Source organism: Tribolium castaneum, chromosome 1 (assembly GCF_031307605.1).
Source record: "Tribolium castaneum strain GA2 chromosome 1, icTriCast1.1, whole genome shotgun sequence".
NCBI lineage: Eukaryota > Metazoa > Arthropoda > Insecta > Coleoptera > Tenebrionidae > Tribolium > Tribolium castaneum.
Window position 1 is genome coordinate 24,505,703 of NC_087394.1, and position 20,407 is coordinate 24,526,109.

General features: G+C 33.7%; 1 protein-coding gene across 5 annotated transcripts in view; it reads left to right on the plus strand.

The window, feature by feature from the left end:
- zfh2 (Zn finger homeodomain 2) overlaps positions 1 to 20,407 on the plus strand; it is an 84,892-nt gene that overhangs the window by 12,778 nt on the left and 51,707 nt on the right. Inside the window, exons 2-3 of one of the 5 annotated variants that reach the window (XM_064357351.1) lie at positions 7,319 to 7,378; positions 20,044 to 20,124. The exons of 1 other annotated variant lie outside the window; for it this stretch is intronic. The gene's annotated coding sequence lies outside the window, so the exon portion shown is untranslated. The remainder of the gene's footprint in view (positions 1 to 7,318; positions 7,379 to 20,043; positions 20,125 to 20,407) is intronic. 3 more of the 5 variants (XM_064357353.1, XM_015978540.2, XM_015978542.2) reach the window with 3 other exon arrangements.

Genomic DNA, 20,407 nt, shown 5'->3' on the forward strand with positions numbered 1-20,407 from the left:
TTATCCACTCCATATCGTTGTTTTATTCCAAAGTGTGTCACTTGAAAAATTTGTTTTAATTAATAATCCCCCTTGAGTGTAACTTTTTCCCATGGCATTCATCGTTTAATTGGCTAAATTTGTTAAAATCTGGGCCTAAACGGCAACAATAGCGGTTTGTTACACTTCGTTATCTCGTTCCGAAAAATTTTTGGGTGAATACTTCCAAATAGGGTGTCCCCCTATAGTGTTTTACGTAAAATGCGAAACAAGCGGCCCGCATAAAAAAATCGTTCGTTAGTCGCAACTTCCAATTACACAAAGCAGCGCCTTCGTTGAGAATCCGTCCCGAAATAGGTCACACATCCCTTATTTAATGACAATGACACAACCCTTAATTTAAAACTTATTCCTTGGATGTTTTCTCACCGGCCCTCGACGGCTCATAGTTTACGATTTGATTTTTTCCACGGGACGTAATTTAATACCTTGCACAAGGGTTGCCTCGATGGAGTGCGAATGGCAGACGGCCACGTGAGTGCGTGAATGAAATGCACCCCCGAGTGCAGCGGTGGCCGATGCGATGACCAGCAGGCCGCTCAACAAGTAGAGCACTGCCCCAGTCGATATATCGATTGCACGACGCCGTGCGAGTGGAAAAATGCACAAATAACCCTCGCCGCAGAACACGCTTAGACCACGTGCGGGCCCCAGGTGACGTTCTGGAGAAGGCGACGTTCAATGACCACGCGACAGTTATTATTGAAAGAGCTATGCTAATTTTGGGGATGTGCATGCAAATCGGCAACGGCACGGGCTTGGCGGTAAATATTTCGAACCAGGGCCTCAACGGTGCTTATTTTGCATAGGCATTTGCCTATGAAAGGGCTGCCGACGAGAGGAGACACAAAAAATTCACAGAAATTTGGGACAAAACGAGAACTAAAAATTTGTCTTTTCTCTTTCTTATTTTGGGGCTAGTGGAAAGTGGCTGCGTCACACATTTCCTGTTATTTTGTTTTGAAACCCCTGCGTATACATTAAAAAATGAAGTGCCAAATTAACAAAAAACAATGAATCCAGAGGTCTCATTTAATTTCTGGTCATTTGACATCAAGACTGCTCAAATTACAAGATTTTTTTTGCAATACTACAAACTTCTGACGTTAAATCATGTATTATAGACTTTAATTTTACTGCAAAGTAGTGTTAGTATTGTTAGTTATCTTTGTGAAATAACATTTTGTTTCAGCCAGTTTTACAATTGTTTACTTAGAAATTGTAACTCACTACAGATCAGTTCCACTAAAGTTAAAGATAATCATTCTTTAGTACCACTTTCATAAAAGATTTTTCAAACTTTTTTAACGTCATTTAAATAACTAATATTTGTAAAAATGAAAAGCAATAAAACATTTTAATATACATAGAAAACATTAAAATTAATTGAATAAAAAATTCAAGAATACAAAACAGAACATATTATGTGATAAATATATTGCGTTGGCTATGATGTAGGTATTTTTCATCAATTTTTGAAAACCAACTGAAATGAACAGGGTGGTTCGGCTTAGCTCCCGTCTGTTATTATTAAATTTAAATGATATTTAATACTCTTTATTATACTTTAGGACGCATCACAAGAAAATATTTTTGTTATACCGAGTGTCCAAAAAAGTATGACGTCATAATAAATATTTTTTTTAATGATATACTATTATTTTTATGCTTATTAGGATATTTTTTCAAATCAGTTCCGGGATTACGGTTAAAAAAAATAAAAACCAAAAAAAGTTGACTTTTGCCATTGGTAATAAAAAGTACAATGTTTCCTTGATAATACTATTACTAGATACGTGTTGAACAAGGTCTAACAGACTTATTAATTAAGTTTTTTTGATCTGAATTACTACAGGATGTTCACAGTTTATTTCCAAACTTTTTAAACTTTAGAGCTTTTCATTTTGCTTATTTTAAATTGGAATCCCTGTTTATTTTTACAATTGATGCGGAATTGGAAAACGAACATTTTTTTCTTATTATAACCCTAACGTAAATCTCAACACATTCAGAGTTATTCGCTAAAAACTTGTTTTGTTAACTATTGTAAAGATAAATTTTTTGAATAAAAGTCGAAAATAGATAAAGTCAAAATCTATTATCTAACTCTATTTATTCTCATATCAAACAGTGCGGAATCAAAAAAGTATTTTGGTATCACAACCTTATTGCAAATCCTAACACATATGGAGTCATTTGCCAAAAACATTAACCATGTTCGACTTTTAATCATTAAAGTCATTTGTCGTTGACAGAACGAGTTTTTAATAAATAACTCCGAATGTGTTAAGATTTACGTTCCGTTGGTATGAGAAAAAATGTTCGGTTTCTCATTCAACATCGAATGATGTACAAATAAACAGGAGTTCCCATTTAAAAAAATCAAAGTAAAAAGCTCCAAAATTTAACAAGTTTGTATATAAATTATGAACACCCTGTAGTTATTCAGATCCACTAAATCTAATTAATAATCCTGTTAGGCCACGTACGTAATAATAATGTCATCAAAAATGCATTATTTCTAGTTTTTATTAATTATAAAGCTAAAGGTGTAATACCGATTTTTTTTGTTTTTTTTTTACAGTAATCCCAAAACCGATTTAAAAAAACCTTAAGAGACATGTGAGAAGCTAGAAAGACATCCTAATGAGTCAAAAAAATTATAGGATGTCTTTAAAAAAATATTATTATGACGTTATACTTTTTTGAGACATTTTGTATAATCAAAAATATTTTCTTGAAATGTGTCCTAAAGTATAAATATCATAACCAAAATATCAAAGTTCCAACTTTACTAATAACTGAGCTACAGAAGACAGGAGCTGGGTTGGACCACCCCGTATAAAAACCACATTTATTAAAAATAAAAACTTACTTTCAAAGTCTTAGTACACTTTTTTTATGTCTACATAGTGTGGAAAACTTTCTTACGATTTATTTTTCTTCCATGGGTAGATTAATGAAAACTCAAACGCAATCAGTTGCAAAAATTATTAAAACCGCCAGAAAATCATCTCTAAAACTTTCTTCAAATACCTTTTTAATCCTTAAAAATTAGAAAATGCTGATATGACGTGGTCTTTTGAAAAAGTTACTTAAATTCAATGGTCTTTAATATACGAGTATCTACAGCTTTATTTTTGTAATACAATAATTGAAATAATAAATAAGCAATAACTAAACAAACTAACCTTGTTTTATGCAAACACTCAAGATCACACTCAATTTGCAATTTCTTTGTTTCCTTTACACTGTAGGTGAGCAAGCTCGCTAATGAAATTAATTCTCCACTTCTGCATTTTCTTGACGAAAAACAAAGCTGACTTGTCAGAAATATTGTCGATGATGCGGGTTATTGCCAAAATTACTATAATAATTGGCAAAACGGACTTTCTTTAGTAAAAAATACAATACTCATAAAAGTACTTAAAATTCCTGCATGGTAGTTTTGCTTTTAAAAAGATGTATTAATTTACCAAATATCTATAGTTATAAATGTGTCAAATGAGAAAAATAAAATAAAGCGCAGGCGACACTTTGAGTACTCCTTCCAACATCTATAGTAGTGAGATTGTACATCATACTAGAGCTAATTTTCCAATATCATTAATTAATCTATTAATTGCCACTGTTATGAAATCTCAATAATGCGTTTTCATCAACAATTGCAAGTAGATTTGACTAAAAAAAATTCAGCAAGATTTCTTGGTGTACAATTTGTCTTTTCTGTTTCTTATTTTGACTTTGAGTCACCCACTTCCTGTTATTTAGTTTTGAACCCCGGCGTATGTACAATTAGTAATCCACCCCTTTGTTCCTCACACCCTGCAATTAACGTTGGTCTATTTCCTGCGTTTTGCGTTCGACTCGCGCCGAATCTAACGAATCCCATCCCTTGATTTGCATTCGGAACAATTTCAGTTCGGTATTATTTGTGCCTTATTGTTGCGGTGGGCGTCTACACGACCCCTTAACGACATCAGTCTCAGAGAAAAGGGAGCGATCGCCCCCCGGAGCACAGAAACCGATTAAAACAACCCCTTTGGCCGATACAAAAATTCGATACGTTGTCATTTCGATTTGCAAAATGTATTTTTTACAGCGGTTCGCCCAAAGAGTCGATAAGAGGCGAAATGGCCTTGTTTGTCGACTGTCGTTCGATTGGGGTGACTGGTCGGGTAAGCCCTTTTTTCTAATGACAGAATCATAGGGTGTACCCAAACAATATACACATAAACTTGGCAGTCAAGACGTCCCGAGGGGCCGCTGTGTGATTGTAATTTTGATTTTTATTCGTTTCGTAATTATTTCTGGTCGTTGCGATTGGTGTGATGTGGGGGATTGCAATTAGCCAGGTGTTTGTCAAGGTTAGACGCTATTTAGTGGGTGTAGGATAAAATAAAGGTGGTATTATTCTGGCCAGGTATAAGGTCTTTGGTGGAGCCGACGGTCGGGTATTAAGTTTGAAAGAAAAAATTCGTAATAATGTTTCGGAGGTTAAGCAGCTACCGGTTTTTACAAGTGAAGACAATAGGGTTGAAAGCTGAAGCGATCCACTTCGATTTCAAACGTGACACTATTCAACCAGATAAGATGCTAAAATTTTCAAAGCCAAAGAAAGAGTTCCTAAACAAAAAGAACCAGAAAACTGTCAATTATGCCAGCGAAATGTGACATTATTTTTTACCTGGAAAAAATGGAACGGAAGACAAACAACACAAGGTGTGATGAAAAAATTCCGCTTCTTTACGAATCTTTTCAGAGTCAAATTTATCAATTTTATGTTTACAAGAAATGAAAATATTAAGTAGAATGTGACAATAAAGAAAATAGGAGTTGTAGTATCGGCGTTTGAAAAGTGAAACATAAAGTAGTTTTTTAAGTTTTTCTTGAAAACTATATAAGACAGAGCAAAAACCGCTCCGGACAACGATTCCGGTTACAGAGGCATTTTTAGTTTTCTATTAAATAAATTCTTAACTTGATAACTAAAAGTCTTAAAGCAAAACGGTTTTGTTTCAGAAAATTCATTCTACGATTTATTTTACGCATTATACAAAGTCGCTAAAATGTATGGATACAGCTAAATACCAAGCGGTTTTATAAAATTTTAATCTAGTTATCCATGTCAATTACCTCAGCAGTGAAATTTATTGCATCGCTTCAGCATCGCTTGCTTTATCTGTCAATATGTCCAAAATGTTCACCAAAGAACAAAAAAAAATAAGTATGTTGTCTTGGATAAGTAACTGTCATGGATAACTAGATCAAAATTTTTGAAAATTTCACGGTATTTTCAGAACGGTTTAACATAGCACCTTGAAGATTGGGAAACAACTAAATGTGTTTTAATTCTATTATCTGAGAAATTTTTCTATCGTCACTTAGTATTTTAAAAATACAAGGCTAATTTGTTTTTTTTTAATAACACGAAGGGACAAATTTAATAATTTTTAAATGAGCAAAAAAATGAGTTCAGTGATGTAACATAAACCTCCTTTATTTTTATTTAAAGATAAAACAAATAAATAATAACAACTGTATAAATATACTATAATAATAAATAACTATAATAAATAACTAAATAAATAAATAAATTTAAATCTGGATTTCTAGAAAACTAAAATTTACTTAGCTTTGAAAATACTGTGACCAGCGATCTGTCACCTGTATATTAGCCAAAAATTAAACTTGTGTGCTTTAACAATGGTACATTTAAGTGAAACTGAGCGTATAGAAATTTTCTTGTTGATTGGTCATGGCTACAGAAAGCCAAGAAGTCAATGGAAAAAATTGTTTGAACATCTTTTGTAGCATAAAAATCATGGATTTCGTGTTTAAACTTTTTATTACGTGTTCTTTTCCAGTTAAAAGTGTTATTTTATTAATGATTATTAGTTTAAACGGCATTTTTTAAAGTTTTGATCAAAATAAGGTTGGTCCGCATATGTTACACCATAGAACTCGGAAAAATGTTCTACTTATTAAAAATATTAAAATTGTCCAGTTACCCTTGTATCTTAAGAATAAATGGTGATAGAAATTTGATAAACATCGGAAACGATGGAATTTATGTAGTCTTAAGCATATAGTACTAAATTTCAATAAGTTTTGATGAATAGTTTTTATAATATTTAACTGTATTTATACTTTTTAGTGACCCTGTACTAAACAACAATATTATTTATTAGTCACTTTTAGATCATCTTTTACAAAAAATTGCCGTTATTAAAAAACTTTTAGTAACTCTAAACTAGAAGAAATAAAAAAAATATTTTTGGAAAATATTACTGTTTTAAAGTAGTTGATGATGTTTTAATTAGTTTTTATGTAAAGTAAATAGTTTGGACACAAAACGCTTGGTTCCATATTTTTGCCCACCCCAGTATGAAAATACTTGTGTGGAGGGGCTTCCTTCCCATTGAGTGACAAGCCCTTTCGTTGTTTTTTGTAGTGGAATATTAGCAATAAATTTAAAGAAAAAATGGTAATAAAGATAAAACGCAAGGGTCCGAGCTCTTACTGTAATGATCGCGTCTCGTCCAACCATTTGATTAAAAGATCCCAATCTGATTTATTCGAAACTTATGTAAAAGTAGGCTAATGGTATTTGTCGTCTTGCCCATCAGCAAAGTAAAACTTGCACCGATTTTCGATCATTTGAAAGCTCTCCTTTTAAGTGATCAATCGGGTGGTTTGAATAGTGTCTTTATTGATAACGAAGTCGTTGCATATTACAGTCGTTCTTTATCTATTCGTCCGTTATCATCGTGTTAATAGTTTACTTACTAACGATTCCAAGATTACCTGATCTGTTTATTATTAATTTCTATTTATTCAAATGCCATAAATACGTTCCTGCAGCTGTTAAATCTCACGTCTGTGGCGAGATATTGAGCTCAAATATTGGTTTAGGCAAGACACGACAATCAGCCTTAATGTGTCTTAGATTTTGACTATTTGTTGACAGATAATAATATTCTTCGATAAAAATAGGATTTCAATGAGTCCTTTATTGATACGTTTCCGTTCTTTGTATCCTATCGTTTTTTCGAGAAATAACGATCGATGGCGACCAATTAACGATGATTTATTAGAATCGCAGCAAAGTGACAAAAGTAATTCGTGTAATGGATAATCGATGCCGGCCTAATGAGACTCTTCTAATTTATTCATCGATATTTTATTGTTACCCGCACGATCTACTAGCATTTACAGTTTTCGAGCCGACTTTCGGTTATTGTCCCGACTAATTCGAGATTTTTTCTGTGTGTTTCAGGAGGTACGTTTTTGTGATGGCGTGTGTAATTCCAACAACACTATAGCGATTGTGTCGTGGGTAAGCAAATAGCTTTATAATTATCGGCCACGCTGTAAACTGTGCCGTGTATAATTACAAATAATAATTGCCGCGCTGCAACGCCGGATAAGCATTCATAATGAAACTTCATCAATACAAACAAAACCGACAACGGCGCAATGTTTAAACAAACCTCTAATTTGCAATCATCTATTCATTTAAAAATAGATAAGACAGTTTAATTACGGTTCGTGACCGCTAATGACTGCATAAGCCGGTTTAATAACGACTCCGGGGCAATTTAAGGAAGATCGCCCGGAAAAAAACTGATGAAAAGTTCACGTGTGCGACAACACGAAAAATGCCAAGCTTTCCGCCGACCCGACTCATTTACCGAAAAATAACACTGCCTTAACACGACAAGTATGCAAAGAGCTTTCGTCCCCCAACTCTCCAACACGCTTTCGGAGATTTTTGACCGTCAAAAGCACAAAAACGTGCATTGATTGAACAAATGGGAATAAACGGCTGAAAAACTGTAAGAGCTCATTCATTGTTTTTCCTCACTCCATTAATCTGTTTTACTTTGCATAAAAACCGGGCGGAAAGCTCGCCATTCATTACCGCGCAATCGTTTTGATTGTTTCACTTTTGAATATAGACGTTTCGGTCTTTGATGCGATCTTAACAGTGTTCGGCACGAAAGTGTGCATGAAAATTTGGTCGTGTTTACCTGTCAAGTAAATCCGGCCAACAAAATACTTAAAAACTAAGCTTGCAGAGAAAAAAATTGTTTCGGCCGCCGAAAGCTCTGAAAAATCGCGCCGTGTTTGCTTATCGAGCTTTGAAGGAATCGATCGAAATCGCGCCAAGAATCGCCTCTTTGCTTTCACTAACCGTGTTAGAGTTAATGGTCGAGCTTGACCACGTGCCGCTCCGGACTCGACGATTGTCTTGTTTTCAAACACCGTCCTCTCATTACATGCTCGGACTTCCGGTCAGATTTACAATGTTTTATGCTTCGAAAGGCATTTGCTCAACGTAGAGTGTGACCAACAAGGGTTACTCGAAAAAATCGATTTTTTTTGGGAAACGTTCAGCAAGTTCAACAACAACAAAAATCATTTGTCTGAACAAACTACGAGGTATAATAAATAATAACACCTTACTGTTCTGTAAAGTAAAATAATTTTATTAGATTAATTTCTTCTTTAGTGATAAGTTTTTTTTTGTATTATCTGATTTAACTTACGGGCAACAGGTTTAATGCCCATAAGGCCGTTAGGCCCAAGGAACGTATATTGCCCAAGGTTACTAACACCCAATAATTCTCCAGATAGATAAATAATTTTATTTCTTACTAAAATAAATTTCTACAAAAAATATTTTTTTCTCAATTTTTGGCATTTGTGATAGTACCTATTGACAATTTATAAAATTTTTATAAAAAATTTTATAAAAAAATTGTCCCCTTATAAAAATGAGTAAAAAAGTAGAAATTCGAACAAATTGCAAAAAACCACAAAAAACACGTTTAGTTTTGGTTCCGGGAAACTCTGAAACAATGTACAAGAAGGAATAAGTTGAATGACTGAAGAAAACTGATTGAAGGGAATTAAGGACTACCTTATGGTAGATTTTTAGATTTTAGTAAAAGATTAATTAATTATGAAAAATCATTATACCAAAAATTTCGACAAACTTAAAATAATTGGTGGGAGTAAACGCTAAAACAACGAAGAAGCTTTCAAAGCTATAGAGAACTAGAAGTCTATTCGATACTTTAGTTGGATTTGTTCAGAAAAGAATGGGCCTTGTCCTTGAAAAAAGTATGTACCTTCTCGTACCTATACCCAAGTATGTAAAAATGTAGACAGAAGTAATTTCTGGTTGACTAAAAAATAAAAAAATAAACTTTTCTATCGTGATGCTAGCAACGTCACATTTGCATTTATTTAGGGTGAAATAAGTCACAAATATTTGATTTCTGTGTAAAAAAGAATCCGTGTTACCTTAAATTTCACTATTAAAAAAACAGGCTAAAACACTACAAATTAGGTTTGAAAAAGAATGTTTTGGCCGTTTTCAAGAGGGACTTAACTATCCTGCGGATTTTTTCAAAAACCTACTAAATTAATTTAAAATTGGTAATCTTCTGGCCTGTTTAGAAAGATCTAATTAAAACAACCAAAAAATCACACACTAAAATGACCTAATTACGTTAGAAATTACGTGCTTTAGAGTTTATGATCTTTTATTATTAGTCAATTTTTTGCGGCATTGTTCCCAAATAGCACAAAATAACGTAATTAGTATATGTCATAAGTTTTGCCTTTTTCGTGTTTAAGGTTTAAATTAAACAAATTTACTCAAATAGACCGATATTTTTTTTCTTTTTTCGAGCTTTATTGCTTGTTGTTCAGCCAAATTATTTCACATAAACCTTATAAAACAGTCCAAAAATTACAAGGGAACATTGAGAATGATGTTATTTCGGCCTTTGTCGGGTTTATATTTTTTTAACCGTAAAATTTTGCCATAATTACAACGAAATTGATATTCTTTTTTATATCTAGTGATGTGGCTCATTTTAATTATTTAAAAAATGACGTTATTTTGAACTAAAAACTCACATATTTTACGAAATATCCCTCTAAAAAAAGTAAAACATATAGGTTTTTTCAATAAAAATGACGAAAATTATTGTGATCTGTTTCTCAGATTCAGCTCGTTCACAAATCGAAAATAAGTGCAAATTTCGCGAATTTTTGCTCAATTAAACCAAACAATCTTTAATTACAATAGTTACAACAATGTATTTTTTAAAATTTAAACCCATGATAAAATTGTCCGACGATTGTAAAAGCGACCCTTATTTCGTATAATTCGCTTGAACGTCCTAAAATCACAAATAGAGTTTGAAATGGTATTTTGTTTCCATCAGATTTATCTGTTGTTTAAGGGAAACTTATTTTGCAAAATTTTGTCAAAAAAAATCAAATTCTATCGAACTCGACGTGCTTTGACCTGTTTAACATTTGCTTGTTTTGCGATATTTTCTTCTGGTAAGGTGAAAAAAATTATTGCAAATAGACTTTGGGTCAGCGTTAAAAGAACATAATAGATAGCCAATTTTTTTGACTATGTTAAGGTATTTATTACTTTTGAGAGAAAACATCAGAATTTTTTGTCCAGTAGATATCATCAAGGAGCTAGAGAAGGAGGTAATTTTGTTTGTTCAAATTACGCAGAATTTCTTGTAATATTAAATGGTTGAAATAGTTGTTAGTGCTGGAAATAGCTCGGCTGTCGCCTTGATTTTTTACTTCTTCAACCGCACCAATTATTGGCAATAATTAAATCGATCTCTTCCATTCTATGAAAATGTGAATGGGAATATTTTGGGTCCCTGTGAATTTTTTTGCGTGTTTCCCTTGTTTGGAAAAAATAAGTTTAGATTTGCCTTTAATCCAGTATTTAGTATTTTTGAAATGTGGAAAAAGCTCGAGCATCGCCATAATTTGATCCAACTGGATTATAATGAGCTGGCTGTGTAGAGTCCACTACTCTTAAACCCCGTTGTCTTTAGAACGAAATAACCAAGAAAGATACAAACTCACTTAACTTCTCCCTCTCTTTCCCTCTCGCGCATCCCTTGTTCCCTCTCAGTTTTTTCAAGTTTTCACCGTGAATTACATTACAAATTACAATTCCTCCACGTACCCCAACGACAAATTCCCCAAGTCTTGGTTTGCTCTAAACGCACCCGGTGTGCATTTGCCGCAGTCTTGTGATAGTGCGGTGGCGGCGGCGGCAACGGCGGCGGCGGTGGCAGGTGAGGGGCGGCGGCGGGGACGGTTTTAATTGCGGTTTGCTAAGATGGCGTGCATGCCACACTCGCACTTAGCACCGCGACGCTCGCTTTTTTCACCGCCACCGCCGATCGATAAGCGACGTTCTCGTGTTTTTAAAACATAAAGCCGCACAGACGAGCCGCCGACAATTAAACGCTCGACCCTCGATTAATACGGACCTGGACAACATCCCCTTTAAGGGAAAAACGCTGCTTAATCCATCATTTTTTACACATACGAACGTAATTCGCCAAGTGCGGCAACAACGCGCCGCATTTTAATTGATCAACGTCGGAGAAGGAGAGCTTTCACGAATTTCAGGCCAAGAAGCGCGGCCGTAGCCTGAAAATTTGGAAATTTTCAGTTTGCAGACGAGCGTCACCCAGGGAGCATCGTTTGGGCCTCGTCTGTTTCGCCAAAATAAATCAGATGGTATCAGGATAATTTGCGCCAGTAATTATGGATTAATGTTTGTTTTTGAGCGTTTTGCATCAGGTGAGATGAAAGGATATGAGGAAACCTTTGAGTTTTTGTTGTAATTGCATGTAGGTTTCGGCGTCACACGGGGATCGCCTTTGGTACGGTTTTTGCATCGTGTGCGTTTGAAAGTGATGTTTCTCAGCGCATGATGTCCTTATTACAAGTTTTATGCAGAATCCGCGTGCAAAAAAGCTGCACGTCGTATTTTATGAAGACGTTAATGATATTACGTCACGTGATCTTGAATCAAGTCATTATAACGGCCGAAGTTTTTGAATTTTTTTGTTTTTGAGACGCCGTCGACTTTCAGGGTCTAAATGTTTTCGCAGCGCTGTGAAATAAACACATATGGCACGCTCTAGTGGCCAGGAACCTGAGCAATGTACATATAATTAGACGAAATTAATTGTAATTAAATATTAAATACACTTGGTCTGTGCTGTACTCTGTAATAATCGTTTTCCTCTTCAAATTACATTGTTTGTTTTTTTAAAAGTTTGGATTACAGTTAAACAAGTACGTTGACAGACGTAGCGCAGCTCGACATACATATTATTAAAAAGTAATTTTAGTACTTTCATGTTTTATTAAATTTCTTGTTGAATAATCGCCGTTCCGTTTCTTTCTTCGTCCCGGACAATAAACCGCGCGCGTATTGTGTCTAACACATTAACTGTCGTTGAAATAATTTATTAAACAATGTCGTCATGTGGGCATGCACCGGACTATAGATAAGGGGGTGGTGCTTCCATCGCTGATAACGAGATCAATCTGTGCCGCCGATGCTTTGTATAAGTGTCACCGAAATTGAAAAACCATTAATTCTTTAGATTCGTGACTAAATTCGGCGCACGCGTATACCACCCTTTTCTGTCTAGAGGGGTAAAAAACTTCAATCAATACCCTAATGATTACTCCACGTTGGCATACGTAATGAGTCGTGACGTCATTCTTAAATTAGTGTGGTGGAGATCGGACCGAGGAGCGGCAAGGCAATTGTGGCATCGACTATACACCACACACTAACACAAAATCGGAACTGACCTACGCAACACGTGACATTGCACACACAAAGGGTTCGAAAAAAATACACCGCAAAAGATTCAGTCAAACTTCCGGCTTTGGTCTATTTGAAGTTGCTCTAAAGAACAAAATCTCTGTAATTAATTACTAATTGTAAGATTAATGATTCATTTATCTAATACTCAGTGACAACAGAAGGCCTTTCAAAAGCGCATGGTTTATATTATTTTGCAAAAATTTGAATCCTAGAAAGCATTCACTGAGTTTTCATCAATAAAATATTAGCCTTTTTTAAATCTTTGTTGTATGTTTGAATGTATGTTAATATGAAAATGTGCGTGGACCAGCAATTTTTTTTAATTATATTGCATTCGCGCTAGTGTGAACTATCGTTTATGTGAACGATGCCCTGGTATGAACAATGTTGTGTGAACAGTCTTAGTAGACGCGATAACATGAACATGTAATATTTATAGTAATTATTTAAAAAGTACAGCTACAATTTACAGGCTTCTAGAAATCCTTTCCTTTTTTCATTTAGTTATTTATTTTATTATTAGTGAAAATTCGCGTCGACTTGTTCTTCGAGTGGTTCAAATGATCAAGTCGCCTCGGGCGACTACATAAAATCATTTTAACGCAGCTTGTACATACTATTTGTTGCTTTAAAAATATGTATGAAACAACCATATTACTAAATGCTTCCGTAAAAGTAGATCAGACAGAAATTGCTTCGTATTTTGTTAATTTATTTTTGTTGTTTTATTAAACAATATTTCAAAACAACGCCTTTACGTTCTATAATCTCTTGATAATATGAACAGATGGAGAAGATTGAACAGGTTTGAACTTCTTGTGTTCATACTTTCAAGATTTGTGCTGTATTTTTGAATGTAAGTAACGGTCTAAATATACAAATTATATGAACGTTTTTCTTGCCTATGCTTACTGTCATGTTCTATCAAATTAAAAAATGATTCTAGAAAAAATAGGTTTTAATCAATCCATAACGCGAGACAATAAGTGTTCAAAAATTGGAAAATTGTACAACATTTTTTAAATTGATTGAAAACTTTTTTTACAAAAGTCCTTAAATTTTTAATAGCCATTTCACGGTGTAAAAAACAGATTCACAAAAAAATATTGGTAGTTACAGTTTTTTGTATTTTTACTAGTATGTAGTACACCACCATAGGGTACAAATCTATAAAATTTTCAGGGGAACTCTGAGAATCTTTTGAGAAAAAAAATCAGAAATTGTTTAAGTTTTTATAAAATAAAACTAAACCAAAAGTAACGCACAAAAATCATTTTCAATAAAATCTTCCAACAGACCGATTTTATTTTTATAAATGCTATATTTTGCATTACTCCAACATTTATGACGTAACTTTTAATTTTTTTAATGTCAGCCAATATTTTTTTACCTACTGTTTTGGATAATACACTCCATTATCTTTCTGGTAATTATAAAAACTTAAAAAATAAGATAAAATTTAAAAACATTAAAATTAAAAAAACTTAAAATGTTATTAAACAAATTAGAAAATTATATTTTTTTATTTTTGCCTTATTTTACTTGCTTATTTGTGTGTTTAGGTTCTATGTTAATTGTTTTCCTACCACTGTTTAGAATACATAATAATGTACATACTTAAAAAGCATCACCCTTTTCAAAATAAGCTAAGAACAAAAAGATAAAGTTTTTTGTGTACTTAATTTTTTTTGATTTTTAAAATTTATTTATTTTTTTCACTACTGCCAAAAAGTTAAAGGAATGTACTATCAAAAACAGTAAACAAAAATGTCGGTTGTTGCTTCAAAAAATTAAAAATAATATCTTGATTAAAAAATGTTTTATGGAGTCAAACTAGCATTTGCAAAAATAAAATCGACTTTTTTGAAAAATTTTTTGGCGTTACCTATTTTTGGTTCAGTCTGTATTCTTTTGTTTAGCTTATAATCACATTTTTTGAGAAAAGGCGCTTTTCTTGCTTATAATGCTGAAAGAATTCTCCATATGAAAGAATCATTCTGCTGGGATAAGTAGTTCTGGAATAACGGGTCAAGATCCGGAAGTAAGGACAGTACATTTTTCCGGATGTTGAGGAGCAAAAAATAAAACACGTGAAGCTTCCAACTGTCTTGAAATTAATTACTCCCTCACTTCGTACAAGTTATTCGATTAAATGCAAAACAAATCTGCAAACAAAGAGTTTTTCCACCATGTGTTACAACCTTCCTGAAATTATGTTAAACAAACTTTATCGTACGTACTACTTCACATGTGTGTAAACAGTTCTTCTGTTTTGTGTAAACAGGTAATTTAACACTTACAAATGTGTTTTTGTCACTTCGTGTAACGATAATTGAGTTGAAATATCAAACAGAGCCAATCGCAGCATGTTTCGTAATTTCCCATCATTTCCTCATTTATTCGAAAAAATCATGAATTTCCAAATCCATCTTGGTCGTAAATCTTCGCCTTTGATGCGATCAAATTCCGAGTCATTTAAAAATGCCGTCATCTCCACAGGCCCGTCTAATTATTATTCCTCAGCAAAGCTAATTAGTGAGTTAAATATAATCCAATGACAAATAGCCGAAGCACTAATTACACACATCACACACGGATTTCACTTACATAAACTCGTCCAATAATACCCGTGATGTCGTTACGAAACCTCATAACAATCCAATTTATTAAAAAATCGAAATCCCATACACTTCCTCCCATATAAAAATTAATCACATTATCAATCTGAACGTTTCGTGGGCCAATCCAGTCTGCACGACTGTTCCATCTAAGAGATTAGCAAGACAGATTCATTAATTAAGCTCCGATCATTCATTACGCTGATTGCTAGTACGGGCTCACTATCGACGCGAGCGGACTTCCGAAATGGTGCATCCGACTAGCCGCGGCTATTAAATATTGAAATTTTTCTGTCTTTGAAAATTGGTGAATTATTAAGTGGGGGACTTAATGAGTTTCATTATAAAGTGATTATGGCGTAATCAATCAATTATTTAAAATTGTTTTGCAAATAGAAAAATTGAGAGGGAGCTAATGATGCGTCTTTTTACAAAGAAGAGACAGTAATTAGCTTATAATGGGGTCGCCACTTGGAAAATCAATTCCTCTTACAAAATTCTTCAGTTCGAGCTTGCTCAGGGTGTTGGGTCGCATCATATGTGAGATTACATCTAATCTAGGCTGGTATCTGGGCGTAATGGTGGTGGTATTTGGTTAATTATAGCATTTGCATCTTGACATGCACGACGGATGCCCCCGGAGACGTAAACAAAGCAATTAAACGATTATTTCATTTAATTGCCGGGCACTGAGACGAGATTCGTGGGAGTGGTACGACCGTGATCGACGAAAAATTTGATAATCGCTTTACTTTCAGAAAATCTCCAACCGGAAACGCGGAAAAAGGGAAAAAATGCTAAATTATTGTTTACTCTAAGCGCTTCTCCGGTTATAAAAACAGCTCGACTTGCTTCAATATTAATATTTTAATTTGAGCGAAAAAAAAACTTTGATGCTTCAAACTGGCAATAATTTCAAAGATTTTGCTCGGAGATTGCTGTATGATTTAATTGTATGATTAAATTGTGAAGATACTGCGAAAATAATTTGAGACGATAACTAGAAATCAAAACTGGGATAGCGAGCGAAATTTATTTGCCTGAATGTGAAATTAAGCGAAATTAATGAGCGAGTAAAAGTTGCAAAATAAGCATATGCAAATAAGGTAAAAAATAAATCGAGAAAAGAATGAGGTTTGAATGTAAGGTATGTGAGCAGCAGAGTGCCCTTTGTGACCCAAAAAAAACAAAAATAAAATGTTAATGTGCATAATTCATAATTATAGGTGAGCCTGCTAGAGATTTACTGTATCTCCAAAAATAATAAAATTATACAGAAATCAACGTTTCCTATTACTCTGTATTTTTTTCTATGCATGTGTTTTTTTTAGAATTTTTCCACAATTTCTTATAATAAATTTTAATTAATTGATTAATTTAATTTAATTAATTTCATTAATTCTTTCCCAAAACATTTTGTAATTATGTCTGAGGATGGGAACGGCCGATGTCGAAACGTTACGTCACTTTTAACTAAAACCATGAATAAATCGTAAAACTATCCATTTTTTTTTTCAATTATTCAAGTACTATTCCCAGTGTCCACAAATACATCAACTATTAATAATTCTTGTTTTAAGCATCGTTTGTTTTCAACTAACACTATAAATCTGCATATTTCGATTAATAAATAGAGTATATTCTTTTGTTGACGAGTTTTTTAAGTGACATTCTTGAACGTCATTAATGCCAATTTTTTCAATAATTCTCTCTTTTTGTAACGTTTAAAAATTTAATTCTTGTTTTGTAAGGCTTCTGGGTCTTAAAAAACGCTTTATAACTCATAAAAGTGTGTATAAAATAGTCCTAATAGAAGGGCCCGTTGACGTACAATTTCCGTGGCTTCTGGCAGCCCGTTTTTAGACATGATTTATAAAAAAAGTCCTGCAACCCTTGAAGAAATGCAAAAATTACGTCACTCAACTCAACTATTAATGGCAATTCAATTATTAGTTTAGTTGAAATACATTGATTTTTGACGATTTCTTGTTGTAGAACGCGCTGTAGAAAATATGAAATCGGTTTATTTTGGGTCTAAAAACTAAAATATGTGCACCACTTATGGTGAAATCAGTTGTTTTTAGACGACTCCTTGCTTAAAAATGTCAAAACTTGACATCGAAAACCTAAAGTTGCTTTATTCTGACGCCAAAAACGAATATTTAAGCACCAGTTTAATTGAAAACACTCGCCTCATTAAAGCTAAAATCGTTATATACTGTCTGAAAACGACGTTCTAAGTAGGTCTCGGTTTCGCTCTTCAAGCTTTAAATAAAATCGATTAATTGTCAATGATTGCCTTCATAAACAAATTACTTTATTAAATAATTATTTATACAGAGTGTTCAATAACCGGCGCACCAACTCAATCGTGTGTGGTAGAGAATTGCTTTCTTATCAAGGTAATAATAGTAAAAAATTTCTTGTACGTATTAAAGTTATTCATAAATAAAAAATATTAAATAAATGATATGTGGCAACGTTGTTAAATAGTCGAGATCGCACTAGAATTTGATCAAGAATAAAAATAAATTATTTCCTAGGAAATAATTCGTGACACATGTACAAATTGTGTTTTTCCCATGATCTTAATTTATTTTTAATTCAAAGAACTACTAGAGTCTGATAGTAAATTAGAAATAATTATTCATCGTTTTGTTAGGGAACGATTATTTAATGTGAAACATAAAAACATTAAAAAATAATGAAAACTGAAGAAGTTAACAAAATTAGTTTGCAGCTCCAGATTTTTTAAAATATGATATGAATTTTTTAAAGATTTTTCCCGTAATTTACATGATTCTCAACAACGTACCACTGAGTTGGGCGCCAGTTTTTGAGCGCCCTGTATCCAATATTCCTATTTATTTCTAATGTTATATTAATAAACATTTATTGCAAGGAAATATAAGAAAATAAGGTATTTAGTAGCGCTTTGTATAATAAAATGGGTGGAAAAAAATACATACGACCACATTCAAGACCAATTTGATTGTAAAGTAGTATATTGGTAAATAAACACGGCGTCCTTTGTGTAACGCATTTTTGTAAAGAATGAAATTCTAATATCAGCAAATCATCCTATTGTAAAGACTAATTTTTATTCAGCTCTGCAAATCCTCTTTCACAATAGTTACTTATGCATAAGGTAAGGAAATGAAGCTCATTATCTCACAGTACCTGCAAAATTTGCAAAATAAGGTTAGCTCTTTAATCACAGGAACCAGATAATGATGGGTTGCATGTAAATTTTTGAAGAAATAACGTTCTGTTGTTGCAATCAGCTTGGGTGTTTGTGTCCAAATCTGGCCATCTGCCCCATGTCTAATTATTCAGTAAATGCCGCAAATCCGCAACGTAGGGTCCTATTGTTGGTCGAAAGCTCTGATTTATGCGAGTTGGTAGCCTAATATTTTAATGCAAAAATCCCGTCTCTGGTAATTTTTGCCGAGTTTAATTTCCATCGGAACTAATTTAGTCTGACGCACTTTAAACGTGGACCCTTTTAAGAAAATTGCATATTGGTCTCGGTGTTCCCCATCCCCATCATCATTTAATTAATTCCCTTCGAATTTTCCGATCGGCTTAATTCCCGTCGTATGTGTGTAATGTTTTTCCGTGAGCGAATCGCCGGTGTAAAACGGACATTTAGACGAGCACAATACCCGGAGTGCTGATAACGCCTTAGGTTGACCGCTCTTTCACCGTCCAAGGATCAATTTCAGTCGCTTCACTCCACTAAAACTGAGCCTTTTAATTCCTCGCTTAACTTAATCACACATTCAATCCGCACTTTCTCTCCAAATTTCGTCATTGTCACGGCAAATGGCCGATATTTTAGCCCTCGTCGAGGATCCGAAATTATAAATGAGATGATTTAATCTTGCGATTTTGCGCTGATTAATTAAAACGTCCCGTTGGCGGGCGCGGGCCCCTCGCGGCTTATGACACCCTAAAACAACCAGAGGCATCCGCAGCAACAGGTCGTCGTTAATTAATAGCGAGCATCCCCTTAATTACCCCTTTCGCTGCTGGTCCATTATGCAAACTGGGGCCGACCCTCGCGAGAGCTCCGTTAAATATATAATTACTTAGCTTCTAATTGACGTTTATTACGAAAAGGGGTGTTAATGAAAGATTTAAAACTGCGACGAGATAATCACAGCCCTGGTGGCTTTTTATGCTCGGGGGTGTTTTCTTGGAGAATTTTAAAGCGACGTTTAAGCACTGATTAATTGAAAGGGGTTGGTCGGCGTGTCGGCGAGGGCTTAATTGCAAACAACGCGGAGTTATGAATGACATTGCGACGATTGGGGGCTTTTGAATTATTCATCATTAATAATATCAGTTTCTAATTAGCCGTCATTGTGCTGCTCTTGATAATATATGAGTTGATTGTAGTCTGGTGTTGTCAAGTGGCACTTTTATATCCCAAGTTCTCTACAAACATCACCTATTGATATATTATTTATTCATTAATTTAGTGGATCGTTCATCAATTACACTTTCAACAACCGTTAAAATGGTAATTAATTTATTTCAAACCATTGTCTAATCGGACTCATTTGAATAAACTACACCAGCCTTATCGCCGAGGAAATTGTCAAAACTAATTATCAAATTATAATAAATAATAAATTACGAGCGCTAAAAGCGATGACTTTAATTTTTAATCAACTTTCTTTGTTACAGGTAGGAGAAAATGTCGATTGAACTTCTCGCCATCATCGACTCCCATTCACTGAAGAATTTTTACGTACGTTACCACACAAGGTATTCCATTATCACACGACACTCTTTTCCTAAACCAGGAAAATCCCTAATGAATTTTTGAAATTGCAAAAGACATTTCTCAAAATTATTTTGCAAATACTAGGCATATAATTTTATGCCCATTTAAAAAAAATTGAATAAGAATAATAAATAAGTCCTCTTTGACCTACCTGGTATTATTTATAGGAATCTGTTTTTCAATAAATAAAAAATTGCCTGTTACATCCTATTAGAAATTTTTAATTTTTGCATACAAGTGCAGAGTCATTTCACAGATAGGTAA